Source organism: Trichosurus vulpecula, chromosome 1 (genome assembly GCF_011100635.1).
Source record: "Trichosurus vulpecula isolate mTriVul1 chromosome 1, mTriVul1.pri, whole genome shotgun sequence".
NCBI classification, from domain to species: Eukaryota; Metazoa; Chordata; class Mammalia; order Diprotodontia; family Phalangeridae; genus Trichosurus; species Trichosurus vulpecula.
In genome coordinates, this window is record NC_050573.1 from 510,248,517 (window position 1) to 510,271,435 (window position 22,919).

A 22,919-nucleotide genomic window follows, 5' to 3' on the forward strand; every position below is an offset into this window, starting at 1 on the left:
CACTTTCCAGGTTATCAATGGTCTTCTTAAACTGTGGTTCTCTGAACCTGACAAAATATTCCAGACAAAGTCTGATCAGGACTATAAAGAGATGATATTATCCTCTTATTACCTAAAGCTATTCTTCCATTAATGCAAGTCAAATGTGTTTTATTTGGGTGTGGGGGGGCAGTCCCTGACACACTGCAAATTCATTGGGCTTGTAATCTACTAAAGCCTCCAAATATCTTTTGGACAAATTGTTTTCTAACCATACCTCCCTCATCCCATGCCTGTGAAGTTGATTTTTCAAAACCAAGTGTAAGACTTTACATCTGCCCCCTCTGAATTTCATCCTCTTAACTTCAGCCTAATGCTCAAGACTGTCAAGATGTTTTCATTTTTGTCTAATGTGCTAGTTACCCCTCTCAAATTTGTGTCATTAGCAAATTTGATGAGAACATTACCTATATCCAAGTCACGGATTAAAATGCACAGTGCCAAACACAACTCCCTGGAAGACTTGATTGAAGACCTCTAGCAAATTTGACATTTAACCAGTAATAAGGATTCTTTGAGTCTGGCCATTCAACAAAATCTGAATCCAGCTGTGAAAAATATGGAGAGATGTGAACTAGAATATTGTATTATCATACAATACATTATTGCATTTTCTACAAGAATAGTATAAGATGCTCTATAAAATACTTTTCCAAAATCCAGGTAAGCTATCACTACAGCATCCCTCTAATCCAACAGTTTAGTAAACCTGTCAAAAAAGAAAATAAGATTTGTTTGGCATCATATGTTTTTGATAAAGCCATATTTGAACTTTATAATCCTTGCTTTCTTTTCTAGAAATTTTTTCCATCAGCTCTTTAACAATACATTGAATTAAAGCTCACTGGCCTATAGTTTGCAGTCTGTATTCCCTTTATTTGAAAATTCTGACTGTACTTGCCCTTCTCAAGTCCTGTAATGTCAATTTCCCATTCTTCCAAATATCATTGGCAAAAACAAAATAAATAAAAAATTTAAATTGAATTTAAAAGAGACTGTCTCTTAAATTTAATAATTTTGAAATGGGAAAAAATAAAATTTAAATTAAAAAATAAAAGAGAGTGGTTCTGAAGTCACATCCACCAGTTCTTTCAATACCTTTATCCCAGGTGACTTGAATTGATCCAAAACAGATAAGTATTTTCTTACTACCTTACGTATTTTAGATATCAATTTCCTCTTAGTCATTTTTGTTCAGTCATTTCAGTGCAAAGACCATTCTTCTTGGAAGTGAAAATAAAACTACTGCAAAACAAAAATCAAGTAGCTCTGCCATCTTTTTATTGATACTTTTCATCACAGCATCTACCCCACCCAGGAATATTATTACTTCCCTTTCTCCCAATGTAACTAAAAAATCCACCCCACCACTTTTTTGTTTGAACTTTCCTCAGCTCATTCTGTGCTTTTTCAAGAACTTTGCAATTCTCATATAATCATCCTCTATTACCTGTCTTTGTTTCCATTTTAATCATCTTTTTATTGTTCTGTGTTTTGGAAATATTTATTTTATTCCATAAATTTAAAATAACATTAAAAATAATTCTATATAAAAGAGTTGGTTGGTGAATTCCCTGTCTATACACTTTAGGCATTTCAGATAACTCCCAATTTCTCTAATTATTAGAATTGCTTCCTTTTATGTGTTCATTCTTGATCATCTCCCATCCCTCCTGGGCTGACTGCTCTTGTAGAATTTAGTCCTTGAGGTCCTATCTATTCTTTCTAGTAAATCTTTGAAATCTGTGTTCCCAATATCTAGGTGGTATGTCAGACTATGTCACCTTCTTGCCTTTATCATAAACTCTAGGAGAAGGTGGTTACTATCTTCTAAAGGTTCCCATAATTTCCATTACATCAACCAGTTCTTCCCTGTTAGATCTGATTTAGAAATTTCTCTTTTAATTCCTCTATCTTTTGAAGGATGAATATCATTAAGGGAAGTCAAGAAGTTATTAGATGATCTGCTTGGAGCAGAGAAAGAGGAGAGAGGAGAGAGAAATGGGGAAGGGAAGAGAGAGATTGACAGACACACACACATGCACACGCACACACACACGCACACACACACACACACACAGAGAGAGAGAGAGAGAGAGAGAGAGAGAGAGAGAGAGATTTAGTAGATGTCTGGATAATTGAAGTCTCCCATCACTTTTGTGTTATTCTTCTATATCAACCTTGTCAACTTATTTCCACAACTTCTCATCTGTTTCTATTTTGTCTCAGTTGTCTGTTCTGTATTCTAGTGATAAAAAGTGATTTTATTTCATTCCTTTGATTTTCACCCAAATGCTTTTCATCATGTTTTTCTTTTGTTCCTAGATTTCCTGATGAGGACACTTTCTAAATAGATAATGATGTTCACCCTCCCCATTTTACCTGTCCTATTTCTTTGAATAAGTATACCCTTCTATAGCCACATTCCAGTCACAAATTTCATTCATCCCTTCAAATCTCAGTGATACGTACCTTGTGAGGTCAAATTTTCCTTCTTGTACAAAGTCCTCTAGTTTATTAACTAATCTTTTGGCATCCCTATATAGAAATCTGAGGGCACGGATTTTACAATTATATCCTTTCCTGGATTGTCACCTGTGAACTTTTTGGGAGACTCAACAGTTATTCTTCTTTACTAAACCTACCTTCTGTGGTATCCAGCTTAATAGATAAACATAGACAACTCCCTCTAGCCCTATCCTTCTTAGTTGTAAGCCCTTTTAATTAGATTTGCCGAACACATGGCAAAAACAATTTTTAAAACTTTCTGCCAGTTTTTGTTAGTTGCAGTCCATTCCTGACCAGGAGTTTGTCATCCCTATATTCTAAGTCATGGTCCAATAATCCAAATTTTATTCTCAGATACAACGTTATTTACAAATGTTCATTTCCTTAGTCAATTTTTTTTTCTTTTCAGTACCCTTTCCTTCAGTGGACCACAACAAGGAATATACAGCCTGTGCCCCTATGGTCTTTAGTTCCTTGCCCAACACTTTGTGATTTTTGGCTGTACTTTTTGTGCTCCTTCTGGCAGTATAAGTGTGCCCATATGAATCACCAGAAATCAGTAGTAGTCATCTGTTTTGATAAGTCTTGGATGGTTATTTGTTATGGCTCAGATGCATACCCTAGGAAGACAACAGACTTCTCAAATGTTCTAAGGTCAATAAACAGATGCCTCATTCCCTATGAGCAGTAACTGACCAAGCACCGCTGCTCTGTACTTTTTCCTGTGACCTTTATTTAATGATCTCATCTCTTCTTTTTCTGTGTCTTTGCTCACACTTATTTTCTGTAGATTCTATTCCCTTTCGCATTTCCACTTGTTGAGAGTTATACTTGTAATGCTTAACTCAGTTTCTCCCTCCTTCCTGAAGCCTTCATTCACACACACGCGCGCACACACACACACACACACACACACACACACACACACCACCCCCACCTCCAAATAAAAGTGACAGTCTCTCTTCTCAGAGAATTTTGTTTTGATCTCTCCTTTGCATTTTTTACATTCTGTCTTGGATTATATCTCTTCATCTACATTTCTTACACCCCATTCAAATAAGAATATAAGCTTCTTGAAAGTAGAGGCTGCATTTTAGTTTATCTTTTTGTGTGCCCGGTGCCTAGCATATTTCCTTGAATCTAGAAGATATTTTTTAAAATGAAAAAAAAATTAACTCAGTTAATTCTAATATTATCTTGATAGCTGGTCACTGAGTTGATTCCAGGCCCTGGCCTACCATATAACTACTTAAAAATATGAAACCTCCTTCATGTGTTATGAAACAGTTCAAATAGATGTTAGTGCTCTGTAGCCTTCATCCTATTGAATATTTTGTTTTACTTTTACAGTGGAGTTTCTCTCACAGGTTAAGACTATACAGCAGGACAGTTTAGAAAGTCAATGCCAAGATGGATATCTAGACTGTCCATAGTCCTTCATGAGGTATCCTAATTCTTTATTGTGCATGTCACTTAAAGTTTCTCGTGAAAGTTTCCCAACTTACCTTTTGGTGGTTGGTATTTTCTGTGGGAGCATGAGACACAGAAATACTCAAAGCTGAGCAGCACCCAGATTGGATTAGGTACAGAGGCAATATTATTTTCATAGGCCACACTCTGGAGCAAAATGAAGTCAGACTTTTGTTTCTCTGTCCACCTCTGTGTTTTTTTAACACTGAAGATTCTGCTAAATCATCCAGGTGATCTGAACCACCCCATACAGGGAATTATGTATCACTATTTTTGTCCTGATTTGTGGCACTATTTGAGCAAATAAACTAATCTACCTTTTTATTATCATTTTACATGTCCTTTTTCCTCTGGTTTCCCATTTAGTACTCGGTAACATCACTCAAGACCATCCCAGAACTGTGCCGGAGATGTGATTCACAGAATGAAGACAGATCAGGTATGCCCTTCAATCTCTTGTGCTCCCTCCCCTTTTATTCTAGATGTGCTTTAGTCAGTATAGGCTTCTGGCAGCTTGCTGTCTTCCCCTTGTTACTTTCTGTTATTTTATTTTTGCACTGCTTTCCTCCCTAAAGGTTCCCCATTCCTTTCCCTCAGTTGTTAGGTCATCAGCAAAAAGCGAAGGGATGGGCAGGACCTAAGAGAATTGGCCATGTATTTATAAAGGTAGGAGATCATCTCATCAGCTCCAAACCACAGTATATGTAACAATTTACTGAAAATTGGAGAAACCATTGGTGACAAGACATAATGATACAGGCGCCAATGAAAAAATGTTGGATGCATTTACTACCCATATGGTAATGGACAGTTTGAAAGATGGGGCTTTGCCAAAGCCTGAAACCCTATCAAGGAGCTACATGATAGAATCTACTATAAGGCATACTGTAGCAGTTAAGATTAAAGCAAAGCTTTTGAGTCTAATAGTGTAAACTAAACAGAGAATCATGGCACATAGATGAGAACCAGCTGGATGAACTCTCCTCCCTGCTCTGCCTCCCTCCTCTGACAAAAAGTACATACAGTGTTGTTTTTCACTCTGTAAATCAAATTAAGCCTCTTTGTTTTTCTCTCTCTGATGGGAAAAAAAGGATCGGTGGGGTGTGAGTGTAGCATTGAGCTATGACATATTTATTTTTTTTTCATGTGATGATTTGAGAGCATTGTTAAATCTGGAACCTCAGTGGTAGCCATCTGAATCCTTAAATCCATGGGCGATGTAAGACTTGAAATTATGTTCAGATTATTTGTATCAGGTTTGGCATTGAATAAATTAAAGTTCTTTACATATAGTGCTACTGATATATTAGTTTATTCATATTAAAATGATTTTTATAAATCCTTATATATTTTTCCACTACACAGAGAAGAAGGGTGGTTAAATTCCTGGATGTGGAGTCAGGAAGACTTGAGTTCAAATACCTCCTCACTTAATAACTATTTGACCCTGAGCAAATCACTTAACTTTTTGGTGCCTCTGTTTCTTCATCTGTAAAATGAAGAAGTTGGAGTTGATGGCCTCTAAAACCTCTTCCAGCTCTAAGTCTATGATCTTATTATGTTATGGGCTGTTTATTTTTGACATTTGTTTACCTTAGGTGAACTTGTGAAAGTGCTTAGTATTTCTTGGTTTTGATTATTACTGTAGACCTTGTGATGAGAACTGGTTTGGGTCAGAAACAACATGGACAGATATACTCAATTCAACTAAAGCAATTTTTTATTTAAGCTTTTTTTTAAAAAAAAATCACAAAAATGGCTTGGATTGTTTAATGGAATCTCTTGGTTACAGAGTCTCAGCTTGAAACTTAACATCACACACAGTTGGCCTGTCCTTTTAAGAGATCACCTGGGGTGAAGTTGAACCAGTAAATCACTAGATGCATAAATCACTTGAGTGAGGAGAGGGTAGGAAGGAGGCTGTAGAGACAGTAGAGACAGCTTCATGGTGATACCATATCTTAAGCCCTACCCCTCAAACATGTTCAATTCCTCTCAGGGGTTCAGAAGTAAATTTCATTTATCTATTTATTTAATAAAATCTTCTCTCAATTACTAAGGTAAATAGCTAAACAGAAGATTCCAAACAACTTCTCCCAGTATATTTGTTACTGGTTCAAAGCAAATGCTTTAACCTTCTATCCAGAACATTATCAAAAATCACTAATTTGAGACAATTAAAAATGAATGTATTTGGCAGAGGGAGTTTCCCACCCAGTCTAGGTGATGAAATCACAGATGAGGCAGAGATAATGAGGTGCCAATCTAGCAATTCTGTCGTTATCGAAAATGAATTACGTCTTCTCTCTTTGTTTACCCTCAGTGGTTCTTGGTGATCACCACTTCATTCTCTAAATATTAATATATAACATATCTATAATTTTGCCAATATTTGAAGTTTAAAGGCCTATAATTTGAAGTATCCACTTTCTTGGTGAAAAATAGGGCATCATCTGCTCAACTCTAGTCCTATAGCATCTTTTCTTTCCTTTTTTTTTCCCTTAATAGTATTTTATTGTTTTCCAATTACATCTAAAGATAGTTTTGAAAATTTTGAGTTTCAAATTTTTCTCCTTCCCTTCCTCCCCTCCTCCTTCGCCAAGACAGCAAGCAATCTGATATAGGTTATACATACATAATCAAGTTAAACATATTTCCACATTACTTATGTTTTGAAAAATTGAATCAAAACAAAAGGGAAAAAACACGCATCTCTCTTTTTCTTAACAATAGTTCACATACCACAACCCTGTGCGGTAGTTTATTCAGTCCTGGTAGCTTGAACTCAATGAAGACAGATAAGCACTCACTTTTTTTTACCTCTCTTGAGTCTTAGATCCCTGTTAACTGTTTTTGTTTTCTACTTCCCATTATGCTATATCATTATACATTATTCATTAAATGATTCTGTAACACTTCTTAGTACCTTTTCCTTTAAGTATCATAATCCATGCCCTTCATTCAGAAGCTTAATATTTAACATTTAAATCTAAATCATCTATACGTTTGTATTTATAAGTATTTCTATAGTGATGTATATGTACATATACATATATGTACATATATGTGTGTATGTATAGACTTGACTTTAACTAGGTGCCTAGGATACAAAGATAAAAATCAACATAGTTTCATCCTTGTATATGTGTGGTATGTGTGTCTTTCGTGCATACATAATACATACACACGTACATATACAGGCATATGTGTGCATTTACACACTTAAATATATATATATACATCTTCATATATACACATATGGATATACATATATGTGACAAACATGACAGTTGACCTTTGGAAAGTGATTGTTTTGAGAATATGAGTCTAGATCCAATTGTCAAGCAGCAGCCTAAAGCTGGAGTAGGTTTATATGAGATTTCAGGGTTTCAGGAAGACCCCACCCTACCTTAAAAATCTCTCCCTGATTAACAGTTATCTTCCCAAATGACTAATTATTTGGCCAAAATTCCACCATAAGATTTTAAGGCTTTTGCCCAAGGGAGAAGTAAGACTTTAATTTGTTGTCAGTTTACTGTGAATAAGTCTCCAGTCTTTTTAGAGAAGGAAAGTTTGCTTGGGAGAAATATGCCAAGTACCTCAAGGTTGTATCATCAAATGAGAACAGGATATATAACTAGGAAACTGAAAAGCCCTAAGGACAAACTTCACCTGCTTCATACTTTTGCTTAGAATCATGGCTGCAGAGTAGGCTCAGGGGCCCCTGAGTTATTCACTCATTCTACAAACATTTATTTGTTTAAAAAAAATATCAGTTCTGTGCTATGCACTGTTCCAGGCTCAGCGTAAGGGAGAATACAAAATTTGGATAAAGCATTGGCCCTGATCTCATGGAACTTTTCAGTCTAGTAGGGGGCCCAAGTAGACTTGTAAAAATTTGACCAGCTTAGAATCCAAGCAACATAATGAATAAGACTAGTTCTGGGTCAATGAAAGCTGTAAAAGTAAAAGAATAATGATTTGCAGTGAAAAGTTTGATTTCTTTATGGGTATTGCTAAATACTTGCTATCTTAGACCTAGTAACCCACAAAGTAGTGTACTATATTTCACTTTGTGAAATTATAAAGTGAAATTATAAGTAAACATGCTATTCAAATAAAATATATTCAATTTAATTTAGTTTGGGAATCATTTTGTTGGCTTCCACATATTCAGGTATGCATTCATTTTAATCTAAGTTAAGTTCAATTGATTGTTATCTTTAAAAAGTAGCTGCTAAACTTGTATGCATTTTTTCATAAAACAAGACAAAATATTTTTTGATGCAAAATTCAATATCATGGCTGAAAACTTAGATACACTGAAGTAGAAAAATAACATGACAGTTTGTATGTAAATGTTTTTAATTCATTTGTTTAACAAACATTTATTAAATGCCTATTATGTGTCAGGCATTATGCTAGACATTAACTATACAAAGAGAAAAAAATTAAATAGCACCTGCCCTCGAGGAGCTTGCATTCTCTTATGAGTAAACAAAACATAAGCAAAAAAGTATAAAATATACACAAAAGCAGTACTAAATAACTTCATGGCACTAGCTGCTGGAGAATTTAGGATAAACCTCCTGGAGGAGGTTTCATTTTAGCTGAACTTTGAAGCATATAGATCATAGAAAGTAATACTTTTTCTCAGTGGACCCAATTACAGCAAATGGCCAAACCATAAGTGTTTATTTGCTTTTCAGTAAATGCCATCTTGGAGGTATATTTATACTCTTGGCAACTGTGTTGTGCTTATTTCCAAGTATTTGCCAATGTTGTGACGAACCTTGAACTTATAAATTTGAAATCTATGGTTTCCAAAGATTTCTGTAGGCTTTAAGCCAGCACTTAAAATAATAAATTGACATGACAACCTTATAGGAAACACTGACATAGCTGATGATGCTAAATATATAAATCTTCTGTTTTCAATTTAAATAAATATTTAATGGCAAATCACATAAAAAGAAGGTTATGTCTCTGATTCAACTGAAAGTACTTCATTTTCATTCATTATTGCTGATAATCCATTTATTGTAAGGTTCTAATACAAACTTAATCCCAATGGGTTTACTCCTAATTCATTAGTCAAGAATGTGGCCTAGGGTTTAGTCCCATTTACAATCTGGCTATTAGAATAGTTTCTGCATCTTTCTGTTCCACTGAAGAAAGCAAGAAAGAGAAAAAAGGAAATATGCAGGTTTTCAGGGTCCACCCATTCCAGTACACCATACTTTAAGTGCCTTTATTTCTATATCTCCCAGACACAAAATGACTGTCTCCCCCTTTCCCACAGACCTTCATAAATATGTCCTCTGTCCTGGATTCTCTTCCCTCAAATTGAAAAACAACAGTAACAGTAAAAACAAACTTAAATAGATACGAAATACCGGGAATCAAATAAAGGTTAACATTAAGACTTTGGGAAATAAACAAAGAATAATAAAATGTCTTAAATGGTCAACATTTCATGGGTCACCTGTGGCCAGAGCAATAACAAATTTGGCCATAAAAGTGGGTAGGCACATAAATCATGCCTTCAGTTGAAGTGAAGTATGGCATCCTGTACTGCTTGGTTCCTATTTTAATTTATTATTCCTGTTAAATAGATGCTAACATTTGTTGTTTCTGTGTTGAGGAATTACTTTAGGTGCTGGCATAGCCTTCTAAGTTTGGTGTTGGCTAGGTTCAGCACCCTGGGCCAAAGTCCTAGATATCCCACCTCAGCTTTGTTTTGTCTAGTGGGGCTTCCCAACCAAAGCAAGAATTCTTTTCATTGCCTCCCTCCCTAACCTAAATTGCTACTACACCTACTAAATTAAATCTCATTAGATTTCTGCCTAATGCACTATTATGTGGAGATCTTTGGGGATTCCCACTTTCATCCATACGTGCATACATAATGCATATATATGTATATATTATACATATGTGTGTATTAATACATGTGTAGAGAGAGCAGTAATACATACACACACACATACATACATATACACACACACACACACACACATATACCTTCACCACCTTACCGATATTTTTCTTAAACTATCATGACCAGAACAGAACCCAGGACTCCAGGTAGTCTGATGAAGGCCAAGGAGAGTGGGACTGTCACTTTGTTTCTGGAAGTTATGTATCACTTAATGTAGCTCAAGATCAAATTAGCTTTTTTGGCGGCTGCATCATATTGCTGTCTCATATGGAGCTTGTAGTTCACAAAACCCACCAGTTGTTATCAGACAAATTGCTGTCTAATCATGCCTCCTCTATGTTATACTTGGGAAAATGATTTGTATCTAAGTATAAGACTTTATGTTTTAACCCTACTGTATCAGTAAGGCAGTAATAACAATGTAGATGATAATTGTCAAGATGCCTATGTAGTTCTATATCACAAAATGTGCGAGACTCTCCACATAGAAGTTAGAAATTAACCATTTATTCAGACACCAGAGAACCACATCCCACAAGCCATTTATCCAGTCTATCACAGTAGCAAAACATTCCATACACAATGTCACAACTTGGAGCCTCACCATCCCAAAACCTCTCCGACCCCCCTGCTGGGGTCTTCCCCAAACACAAACTCACAGTATAGCTAAGTCAGCCTGTTCAGTTCTAACTAGCACGACAGTGGCCATTAGCAACCATAACTCTCTCTCTCTCTCTCTCTCTCTCTCTCTCTCTCTCTCTCTCTCTCTCTCTCTCTCTCTTTCTCTCTCTCTCTCTCAGCATTTCCTGTGAAATAACTTCTTCTTCCTGTCAGGAAGCTCCTCCCATTACATGCGACTTAGGCTTCCTGTGTAGTAAGCAGGTCACACGGCCTATTAATGGGTGGGAAAGATATTTAAATCTAAATTGATACTACACCTACTAAACTAAATCTCTTTAGATTTCTGCCTATTGCGCTATGGTGTAAAGATCTTCGGGGACTCTGACTTTCATCCAGTTTGCTAGCTGGATTATAATGAAGCCTGGTAGTATGTAGATAGACTCCAAGATAGGTCTTGGAGTCAGGAAGACCTAAGTTAGAATCCTGCCTGAGACACTTCCTTGGCTGTGTGTGCCCCTAGGCAAGTCACAGCTTCTCTCAGCCTCAGTTTCTTCATCTGTAAAGTGGGAATAATAATACCACCTACCTCATGGGGGCTGTTGTGAGAAACAAATTAAGATAACATATGTAAAGTGCTTCTCAAACCTTAACAAATCAGACAAATACAAACTACTAGATATTATTAGCTCCCAGGCTTTCTATCATCATCTGCAATTTGATGAACATGCCATATAGTCTTCTATTTTGGTCACTGATAAAAATGTTAAACGTCATATATCCAAGCACAGATCTGTGGGTCGGGTACTTTACTGTACCTGTTGACCTTGAATCACCCACAACTACTCTTTGCCTAGTTATCTTTGTTCTGAATCACTTAATTATGTTATTGCCTAGTCCATCACTCTATATTTTCCTTAATAAAAATGTGAGATCCTTTATCAAATACTTTATTAAAATCTAGATAAACTAGATTACAACATTCCCTTCAACTCTGGGCTTAATCATTCCATTTAAAAAAAAAAGGAAGTGAGGTTAGTCTAGCACGGCCTATTCTTGACAAGGCCATGCTGGCTCTTTGTAATTACCACGTCCCTTTCTAGATGTTCACCAAACATCTCTTTAATTATCCACTCTTGGATGTTTCCAGGAATTGAAGTTAAGCTCACTGAGAGATAGTATACATGAAGTATTTGTAGTAAATTATAATGAAGGTGACCAGATTTTTTTTTTACTCAGACATATGATTTCATTAGTGTAGGGACCTTCTGTATGGAAACTACACCCACAGATTCAGATCAAAAACATCCCTGAACCATATGGTCTTTGAGAGTTTTCAAGAATCCTGAAAATCTGACTGGATTGTCTGTAGTTACACATTCTACCAGCTGCTGTATGTACCAAAGGCAGGACTAGAATGCAGAATTCCCTGACTCCAAGATTTGCTCTCTATCCAGTAAGCCTTCCATGATCAGTTGAGGACTTGATTTAAATGAGAACATATATTTAAATTGAGCTTGCCTTTGCATGAATATTTCTGTAGGTAAGGAGTTCATCATATTTCTTACATCTGTGATGGTACTTGGTAATTCTGCTAATTGCTTTCTTACCATCATCATCTCTTCAATTCAGCTCAATAAACACTTATTAAGCACCACCGTGTGCCGGACAAGACTATTGTAATAGCCTCCTCATTGGTTGTCCATATACCCTGGAAACTGTTAGAGATATTTGATACAAATTTTTTTTTTTCACAGTTGACCATTTCTCTCTTTATCCAACTTGCATTAATTTTTTCATGTACAAGCTTTTGAACTACATTCAATCAGAATTAACTGTTTTATCATCTGTGCTTACTTCCATTTCTTGCTTGGCTAAGAATTCACTGTCTAGTCATAACTATGAAAGATACTTGATCTGTTTCTGTTCTACTTTTTAAAAATATTATGACCTTTATTGTTATCAAGTCTCCATTTTGAATTTATTATGGTGTATGAGGTTAGTCCAACCCTAATTTCCGTCAGTCTGCTTTCCAGTTTTTTCAATGGTTCTTGTCAGTTAGGGCATTTTTCTCTAAGTTCTTTATGTTTTCAAGTTTTCCAAACACTAGGTTATTGAAATCAATTGTTTCTCTAGGAGCTTTGATGATTGTTTTTTTTTAAATATAATTAGAAGTGTGGAAGTGCTTTTTTTCTTTTATTTTGGTGTTCTCCTGTCCTCAACCCTGATATTATAGATGTTTTGTTCCTCCAAATGAATTTTTTTATTATTTTGACTAACTCTATTATCCCTTTGGTAGTTTGATTAGTTTAGTACTAAATCTATAAAGTAATTTAGGTAGCATTTTCATTTTTATAATATTAGCATGGCCTACCCCTGAGTATTAAATATCCCTCCAGTTAACTATCTGGAGTGGTGTTTTGGTTTGTTACCACCACCCTCCCACCCCTCCCCCAACCCCAGCTCTCTAGCAGAGTCTCTGTAGCAAGAGGAATGGAGTCCTAAGATAGGCTCAGCACATGCTTGCCTTTTAAATTGTGTTCCAACTGTGTATACATGGAGGTTGGTGGAGGTGAGGTGCTGAATAAATGTTTTAAGGTTTAGAATTAATTTGTAAAACTTTTTCCTGCCTCAATACTAGCCTCCTAGATAATCCATGAATATCTTTCTGCTTCATTTTCTCCATCTATAAAGTGGGCATAGTAATAGCACCTATCTTAAAGAGTTGTTGTGAAGATCAAACAAGATAATTTATGTATGAAGAAGCTTAAAGCACTATTTAAATATGATGATGATGATGATTATAATGATGGCAATGGTGACCATTATCTCTGTAAGGGTTCTCTCTTTTGTCTCCAATGGATTTAACTACAAATATGCTGTATCTGACAATTAATCTCCCCTTTTTGGAGGCTAATAGAGTTGAAGGGGCTCAGAGAAAATGAGACATCCACCATCTTGCTTTTCATATGACCTGGAAGTCTTAATCTGATTTCTGCTGTTTTCCACTTTTCCCAGAAGTTCTTATCAAAAAAAGGAAGTCCTTTCCCCAGACAATTTATGTTCTTTGATTCATCAAACACTGGACAAAAGTTTTCAATTGCTTGTATTTTTGTTCATTTAATCTGTGCTACTCTTCTACTTTTCTGGGTTTTTAAAAAGGAAAACCATATAGTTTTGATGACTGCTGCTTTAAAATGTAGTTTAAATTCTAAAAATGTTGTGCCTTCTTCATGGATACATTTTCTCATTATTTTTCTTGATATTCTTGATTTTTTCCTGCCAAATGAATTTTGTTATTATTTTGTCCCTTGGTAGTTTGATGAGAATAGCATTAAATCTGTAAATTAGCTTAAGTACCATTGTTATTTTTTAATTAGTGCAATGAAACCATGAGAAAATTAATCTTCCACCAATTATTTATGTCTTCCTTCATGTCTGCAAAGAGTGTTTTGCATTTGTATGTATAAAGTAGTCTTGAATGTTTATGGGTAAGTAGACTCCTGGATATTTTATACATTTTTTTGTGATTAATTTGGATGGGATTTCTTTTTCTATTTCTTCTTGCTGGGTTTTCTTAGTGAACATTAAAAGGCTAATAATTTTGTGGATTTATTTAATATCCTGATATTTTACTGAAATTACTGATTGTTTTTTATTAGTTTTTGTATTCAATCTCTGGGATTTTATAAGTAAACCATCCTATCATTGGAAAATGGTGGCTCCTCTTTACCAGTTCTTGTTCCATAAAGTTCTTTATCTTGTCTTATTGCTTGTTTTAGTCTTGATCTTTTAGGAAAGGCTTCTATTGTATTTTTTTAACAAAAAGTTTTAGATAGTTACTATTTATCATTTTAAATAAAGATCTACTTAGCTATTTATTTATTTTTAGTATTCTTAACATAAAGGAGGGCTGTGTGTTTAGGGGTGTTGTCTTTTGAGGCATTTTGATAGAAAGATGTGTTTTTGTTGTTTTTATATATTCTCTCCTATTTATAGTCCCTAATTTTGAGCCATATCTGAATTCTTGATATAAATCTAACCTGGTCATAGCAAATAATCTTTCAAATATACAGTCATAACAGCTAATATTTTATTCATATTTTACATCGATATTTATTAGTGACATTTATCCAAAGTATTTTTTCTCCTCCTTATCTCTCCCTGGTTTGGGGAATGGGACCATAATGAGAAGGAGTTTGGTAAGGTCAATTCTAATTTGATTTTTTTGGGGGGTGGGGGAAATGTAATATATGAGCTAGTTGTTCTTTGAATACTGAATCTAATTCACTTGCCAGCTCATTTCATCCTGTGACTTTTTACTTTGAGGGTTAATCTGTGGTTTACTTGATTTCTTTTTCTGATATTTTTTCCCTCTATTGCTTGTTCTGTTTATCTAGGTATTTCTGTAGCCATCCATTTTATTTATTTCATTTCTTTGGCATATAACTACATATGATAATTTCTAACAATTTTCTTTATTTCCTTTTAGTCTCTTGTGAATTCCCATCCTTCATTTTTTATTCTAACAATATGGATTCTTCTCTTTAAAAATAAATTTAATTAATGGAGTATCTTTTATTAGCCTATTCAAAAAAGAAAAGCTCTTGGTTTTATTCATCAATTCAGTAGATTTTTTGCTTTTAATTTTATTTCTTCCTAGATCTTCAGAATGTCTACTTTTATGTTTACTCTGGATCTTTAATCTGTTATGTTTTTTCATTCCCTGCTCAATTCATTGTATCTTTTTTCACTTTTGTTGTGTTTAGAGATGTAAGTTTTCCTCTCAGGATTGCTTTGGCCCTCTACCAACATTTTGGTTACATTATATCACTGTTATTATTTTCTTTGATAAAATTATTTGCTGTTTCTTTAGGGTTATATTATTTATTCTCCATTTCAAATATGAATTATTTCTTCAAATTCACCTTATTAATAATGATTTTTATTATGTTATGACCTGAAAAGATATATTTAATATGTCTTTTTCTGTATTTGTCTATTAGTTTTATGCTCTGGCACAGTGTCAGTTTTTGTTAGTTACAATGAAGAGTAGAGAAATATGAATTTTCATTCAGTTATTCTTAGACATTTATCATATCTTTTTTATTATTGTTGTAAAATTAGTCAGGTAATTAAATTCTTTTAAAGGGACAATGTGAGTATACAGTGAACTCACCAACTAACTTAGATATAAAAAAGTAGTAAGGTAATGGAAGTAAAGCCTCATAACAAAATATAATTTAATAGTTTATCACAGTCCTGTAAAAAATAGTGTTAGGAGTGCTAAAGTTTGGAGTGATCTGAGGCTGGCAAAGACATTGAAGGCAACAGAAAGAGTAGATTTTAAAAAATAAACTACATTGGTAGAAGTAAAGATCAAAGGATGGATAGAACCATTGCTTGAGGTTAATCAATGGGAAAATGACGAGTGGCAGCAGCGAGGAGAGTCTGCTCAATTTTTATTTTATTTCTATTTTTTTGTTCCAAGAAGAAAAACCTCCTACTGGAAGTGAAAGAAAAAAAATGGCTAACAGGGATTTGGTATCAATGTAAGGAGATAGTAAGAGAGCACCCAGCAGCCCTTGATGTATTCAGGTCATCTGATTCAGATGAACTATGTCTGATACTGAAAGAATAGGCAGATATGATTGTTTAACTACTGTCAGTCATATATGAAAGAATGTAGAAAATGAAAGTGGTACTACAAGATTGGAGAGGGTAAATGTACTGATTTTCAAGAAAAGGAAGAAAACAGAGTATGCTGGTGAATTTGACTTTGATTCCTGAGATACTCTAAAGTGATTTTTAGGGATAGTTAGTAAGCTAGTTAGAATGTGAAATGGTAATTAAATAGAGCTGGCATGGCTTCAACAAGAACAAATCATGTGAGATGAAATTTATTTCCTTTTCATACAGGGTTACAAAACTGATAAATGAGAGGGACATTATAGATCTTTATTTGATAAATCTCTACCTAGATTTAAAACAGCATTTCACAAAGTATCTGATACTTGAAATAAGAAGAGTTATGGGCAATACAATAATACAATTAGATGGATTCAAAATTGGTCAGATGACCAGAGTAATTGTTAACAATAATAATTGCTAGAATTTATATAGAGTTTTAAGGTTTGCAAAGTACTTTACAAATTTTATCTCATTTTTATCTTACAACAATCCTAGGAAGTAGGTGCTATTTTCCTCCCTTTCACAGTTGAGAAACCTGAGCTTGACAGCCCAGAGCCACCTAGCTTGTGTCTGGGGTGGGGTTTGAGCTCAGATTTCCCTGACTCTTAAGTCCACCATCATATGTGTTGTGTTACCTGTCCAATGGCTCATTGTCGGTATCTCAGATAGAGTCCCCCAAGAGATCTATGCTTGAATCTGTGCTGTTTAACCTTTTTATCTTAGAAAAAGACACAACTGACATGCTCATCAAGTTTGCAGATGGTACAGATCCAGTAGGGATAGCTAACACGCTAGATGATAAAGCCATTATGCAAAATGCTTAGATGATATGCCATCGGATGCTTGTGTGTATAGTTTACCTATTTACCTCTCTTAACCATGACCATTTCTGGTGTCATCGCAATTTTTCAGATTCAGTTAAGACATAATAGATTTTATTGCAACTCTTCATTTTAACTCAGTATGAATCTTTATGTTTCAAGTATAATTCTTGTAAAAAGGTTTTGTTTTCTGATCCATTCTGCCAATCACCTCCATTTTATGGGAAACTTTATTCCCTTCCTATTAATTATCATGATTATTAGACTTGATCTTCTTTCCATCATATCTTATTATCATGTTTCCTCTCCTTCCACCCACAAGGAAAAATAAGGCAGAGACAGGAAAAGAATGAAATAGACACTAGAATATACAATTGTAAAGGTCTGATCACCTTCTCTCCCCTCTTCCACTTTACCCAGCCAAGACCCAGGTCACTAGGTGTTGTCCTTTCTCACTCTCTTCTTCATCTCACCTTTGTAATCATCACCCTGATGTAGAATTAAATTAGTAGAATTAGGAGAAAACTTTATGTGATGATGATGTTAATCATTTTGGGAAGACAACATGCACATCTAAAATAAGTATCTAGATACCATATGAGGTAGTTTGAGAAGAGAAAGTACTGGCAGTTGGGGATGGGGCCAGGGAGAGAGGTGGATCAGCAGATCTTTCATCTAGAAGGTGGAACTTGAACTAAGTTTTGAAGGAAACCAAGGACTTCAAGAAGTTGAGATGAAGGTGGAATGCATTCTAGGTAAGGGAGACAGCCAGTATAAAAGCACTAACACAAGAGAAGGAACATCACTAAACAGAAAATATATCAGCTGGCTGTCTGATAAAATGTGTAGAGGGAAGTAATGAATAATCCTGGTAAGGTAAGATAGGGCTAATTTTTTGAAGAATTTTAAATGATAAGCAGAGAAGTTTAGGTTTCATCTTAGAGATTACGTGGAGCCACTGGAGGGGAGGGGAAAGTTATATGGTTAGACCTTCACTTTAGGAAAATCACTTTGGTCCATGTGTGGAAGATGAATTGTAATAAGGAGAGACTTGAAGCAGGAAGACCAATTAGGAGGTGATGAAGGTGATAGGGACTCAAACTAGAGTGGTGGCTGGATGAGTGAAATTAAAGGTTTGGATGTATATAATAGGGGTTGTTGAAATAGAAACAAGATTTGGCAACATATTGGATATATGGGAGAGTGAGGAATAGAGGTTGTGAACCTAGGTAACTGGAAGGATGGTGGTACCCTCAATAGAAACAGGGAAGTTTGAGCAAAGGGTGGTTTTTGGCAAAAGATAATAACTTGTGGTCTGGGTATGTTGAGTTTGAAATGCTTATGGAGTATCCAGTTTGAAATCTCCAATAGACAGTTCATGTTATAGAGAATAGATCTGAGGCTCTGGAATTGACTATGTAATGAAATGGGATCAAAATCACCCCCCCACTTATATTTATCACATGTAATACATTTGTCAGATGTGAATATACCTTGATTAAATCATTCAAACTAGAAGTGTGAACAAGACCTAAATACCTCCATTAAGTAAAGTAAACCAGTCAATCAAAGACTTCAGATGCAAAAAGTCTTTGGCTGAGAAAACTTGGTCATGACTGTTCCATCCAGTTCAGGCCCAAAATATTCCAATGAGGCAGAAGAGAATTTTCCAGCAAAACCCCTTAGAAGAAACTGCTTAGAGAGACAGGGAAGAAGAAGGCTTCTCAGCCTTAACTTCATAGTAGGTCTCTCTGTCTCCAACCCCACCTTGACCAGAGGAGAATCTTACAAGCCTATAAGTATCTAAAGGCTTTTTGATTTTCTATCAATATCCAAACAGTGTCACAGGAATAGCTGGTGACAAAGTAGAGGATAATGGAGCTTTGAACTGCCTCACCAAAGGCTCAGAATTGGAAAGGGAGAAAAGTGTTACCAAAGTAGGGGTAATGGCCTCATAAAGTACTGAGAGGTGGAGGAATTAATCAGAGGTTATGGTGAAGACTATGGATATGTTTAAGAATAGGTCATGGGGAAAATGGAATGATAGGAGATCATTATTGGATAAAAGAATATGGATGTGCCTATCTCTATATGAAACTGAGGTAGAGTGGAGAACTAAGTCATGAGAGTTGAGAAATGAGAGGGAACACAAACACAGTTCTTGAATTCCCCTAATATGAGGACAAGAGTTGGGATGGAGAGGGAGACTGTAAGTCAGGCACTGAATTCATTGAGAAAAGAGGAAGAATGTTTTGGGAGTCAATAGATAACAGCCACTAAGATCTGGATTAGGCAATAAATTTGACAGAGTGAACTTCAAAGGAGGTGAAGCTACTGAGGGAATACAGAAGAGGCACTTATTTGGAAGTATTCCAAAACCCCTACTAGGACCAGTGAGTTGAGAAGGTTGGGTATGAGAGAAGGTGCAACTGTCAGGCTGGAAATCGTGTTAGCTGGCAATGGAGGGCACCAGGTCTCAGTGAAAGCCAGAAGATGGAATATGAGAGGAAGATATCTAAAATTAATAAAAATTTGTTCAATATAATTCTAGGAAGCATAATAAAAGGTAAGGGAACAAATAGAATGAGGCATTGAGGGTAGGGTTGAGGTGAATGGAGACAAGAGGGCCCACAACAGTTGTTGGAGAAAGGTATTTGTTCTTTGGCAGTTGGGGACATAGTACCACAGGGATGGGAGGGTAATAGGGAGAATATATCTAGGCAGAGAAGAGGCAGGAAGGAAGAACTCTACTGATGAAGTCAGCTGAATAGAATGTTCAAGGTCTCTGTAAGGTGTTTAACCTCTCTTCTTTGGGGATTGCTGGCAAGGTTCCCTATTTGAATTTTCTTTTGAACTTCTAAAATTTTTGGAGTTGTTGTCACTCTAAGTCCCTTAAGGTGGTTGGAGAGAGTGGCAAGCAACTACAGTGAGCTCTCAGTGTTCAGCTAGGAATAGTACAGCCAACAAAACTGACTGTTCATAGCTTTTTAGCCCCATCCCTTCCAAAGTCTTGGTTTAAGATACTGAAACAGAGGCCATGGTGGCAGAAAGGGCAGCTGAGTTTGAGATCCTAATAGTATCTATGCACTGCCCATTGCTGCAGTCCTAGACTAGAGTGTTGAACCAAAGCCAGGGTGTATCCCTTCCCATAGTCCTAGATGAAGTAGCTGAGCCCAGGTCTTCTTCCTGTTGAAGTTCTGAAATGGCATCCTCAACTGGACCTAGATCCTATCCCCTACTCTAGTCCTGGATAGGCTGAAGTAGCTAAAATATCCTGCGTGGGAGCCTTAAAGCAGAGATCCTGGTCTCTTGTACCTGCATCCACCAACATTTCTTGATCAGGCTGTCAAGGGCAAGATTGAGTGAGAACTCATTGCGGCTCAAATTTGGAGCACATAGCATTTCTCTTTCTCTCTCTCTCTCTCTCTCTCTCTCTCTCTCTCTCTCTCTCTCTCTCTCTGTGTGTGTGTGTGTGTGTGAATTACCTCACTTGTATTCTCTCTGGTTTCTTGACCCTTTGCTTCATTTGGTAATCTTTTCCACTTTGCCTGAGGGAACTGCTGTTAGCTAGAATCTTTCTTTTAGATCTCTTTGCCAGAAGTCTCAATATTATTAAATTTTATTGTTGCCTTATTGTTTATCATGAATGCACTTCCCGATTTTAGAGTCTCTTAAAACACAATAAAGTTTATTCCATCCCCTCATCTTTCACTCTGTATCTTCATATTTTAAATGTGTTTATTATCTGAAACAAATTTTTAGATTAAAAAAACATTCTTCCAATCTCTTTTTATTAGGAAATTTAATCTATTCACATTTAGAGTTACAATTCTGAAGTTTATGTTTTCTTCTATTAAATGTATGTATGTTTCTCTTCTTTTAAAGTCAGCACTTAATCTCTGGGGTTTGTTTTGCTAACCTAATCTCTTTTTCTTCCCCATCAATTCCCCTGTCCTTTGTTACCATGACAAATTCTAAACTCTTTTTGGATTTACTTTTACATTCTCTCTCTCTCTCTCTCTCTCTCTCTCTCTCTCTCTCTCTCTCTCTCTCTCTCTCTCTCTGTCTCACCCCCCCACCAATCCTTCCAGTTCCCATAGCTCCTCCCATCTTTATCCATTCTTCCATTTCACTGATACTACATATAATGAACCTTTCCAAATAAATGCTGTTATCTACCATCTTATTGCATTTACTTTTTAGACTACTTTATGTAATCCCTGTCCCAAAGATTGGTATGGGACTCTCTCCTCATTGGTGGAGATAAATGCCCTGCCCTGCATGACAAGTGGGGCAGAGTTGATGAGAACTGGAGAGCTCCATCCTTCTTAGGTCCTCCTTAGGTATTCTTCAAGCATCAAATCTCTTTTGGTGTTTCTGGCTTCCACCTTCAAAAGAGAAGATGAAAGAGGCCAATCCCACTAAAGGTTGCTGAAGGAAAAGATTCTGGGAAGACATGAGAGGAGCTGGTAGTCTCTATCATGTCTTTATCTCTAGCATGCTACACTAGAGACTTTAGTTTTCCCTTGGGTGAGATCTAGAATTCTCTCTCCTGGTTGAGTTGACGTATCTCCCTTCCAGTGGGAGAGCTCCTTCACTTTGTATTGTCTGGTATATATTCTCCTATACAAACCTTCTCTGACTCCTGTTTTACTATAATTTGGATAAAATGATTTCTTTGCTATTCACTATGCATGTTCATTGTGAAACTGGCATTTGGTGGGAAAGGGGTCAAACCTTGGATGTAGAGCTTGTAGTCCTCCTTCCCACCATAAATGACATAGTGATCAGAAGTTAGATTGAACCTGATCATATTCCCTAGACTAACAATATTTAAAGATAGCAGATATAATTCCAGCTGGTTATCCCCTCTCTCTACAGAGAACAGAGTAGTGTTCAGCCCCAACTTCCTGTTTCTCCTTCCTAGCAGGAATGAAAGTCTCTGTTGGAGAAGAGCTTGGGAAGAAGGGGCTAGAGATGTCTATTCTAACTCCCTTCAAGTCATACAAAGACACCCCTATGCTATGGTCTAGGGGACAGCCCTTGCTACCCATGGGGTCTTGCTATATGGCCCTCTGCATTTATAATTTCTTCTGTAATGAATATTAATTTTTCATGGAAGCATAATGTGTTATGGGGAGTCTTCTGTTATCTTGAGTCCAGGGAGACCTATCTTGTTCTTCGTCTTCTCCTTCATCACTTATTTCTTTTCATATTACCCTCACTGAGTCATGTTCCCCTTTGATCCTAATCAATCCCCTGCACCTCTAGTTAAAATATGTATTACTGTACATGACTCCATCTTATAGAAATCGATTTCTTTAAGTATTCTTACCCCCCAGCATTGTTCATTGCAAAATACCTGTTTTGCTCCCTACCACGTTGTAAGGTTACATTGCTTTTATCCGTTTCTGCTGGTGGTGTCAATCTCCCACTTCTCCCTTTGTGATTTATTCTACAGTGACTTCCCCTTACCCTCCTGTCACCCTAAAACATGTGAGTGTGTGAGGAAGGACTGAAAAGTGTCTCATGACGTTCCTTATCTAGTTCTGATCATTTTTTAAATTTGTGTCTCACTGTCTAACTTCATCCTTTCCCATTACTATATTATTATATTATCCCATTACCTTTAATGCTGGTTTACTAATGAATGAATGGATTTTCTCCTGAAATATTCTTCTCCTTCACCTTTTCTCCTGAAATTCCACATTATGTCTTTTGTTTCATAGATTCTTTATCGCACTGATGTTTCCTTTGATTTCTCATTGATCTCCTTTGATTCTCATTGTCTTTCAGACAATGTGCTTTTTTCCTTAAAGAAAATCAAACAA

The 22,919-nt window shown here is 36.0% G+C and overlaps 1 protein-coding gene across 1 annotated transcript in view; it reads left to right on the forward strand.

The window, feature by feature from the left end:
- The first annotated feature begins 4,389 nt into the window (after positions 1–4,389).
- The window catches only part of LOC118856468 (synuclein alpha interacting protein), a 90,819-nt gene continuing 72,289 nt past the window's right edge, over positions 4,390–22,919 (forward strand). Inside the window, exon 1 of the mRNA XM_036766771.1 lies at positions 4,390–4,456. The gene's annotated coding sequence lies outside the window, so the exon portion shown is untranslated. The remainder of the gene's footprint in view (positions 4,457–22,919) is intronic.